Genomic DNA, 476 nt, shown 5'->3' with positions numbered 1-476 from the left:
GCACCTGGAAACGTTTTGGAGGCAAAAATGGCTGAAAACCCCAAGGCTGGGAATGTTCCCCGCTACGCCTGTGCGCGGCTCCCCCGCCGCACCACGCTCCTCCCGCAGCCCTCCCGCTCCATCGGCCGCTGCAGCCTCCGCTTCGGGGGGAAAATCCGCTTTTCACAGAGCATCCCCGCTGCCCCTCCGCCCGCCCCGCCGCGCCCCGGACAGCCGGGCCGCGATGCCCTCCTTTCTGCCGGCCCCCCGGGCGGCTCGGTAGCAGCGCGGAGCCGCCGGACCGGAGCGCCCCGCTCACCTCCGGCTCCCAGCGCGGCTCTGCGGGGGCGGCGGCTCCGCGGCCGCGCATCCTCCGTGCGCAGCCACGGCCGGGAGGGAGCTGCCCGCGGGTACCCGCCGCGACCGAGCGCCCCTGCGGGCTTTGTCCCACTGAGACACAAAGCTCGGGGAGATATTAAAAACCTCCCTTTTGAACT

Source organism: Fringilla coelebs, assembly GCF_963513975.1.
Source record: "Fringilla coelebs genome assembly, chromosome: 6".
NCBI lineage: Eukaryota > Metazoa > Chordata > Aves > Passeriformes > Fringillidae > Fringilla > Fringilla coelebs.
Note: the sequence above shows the minus strand (reverse complement) of the source record.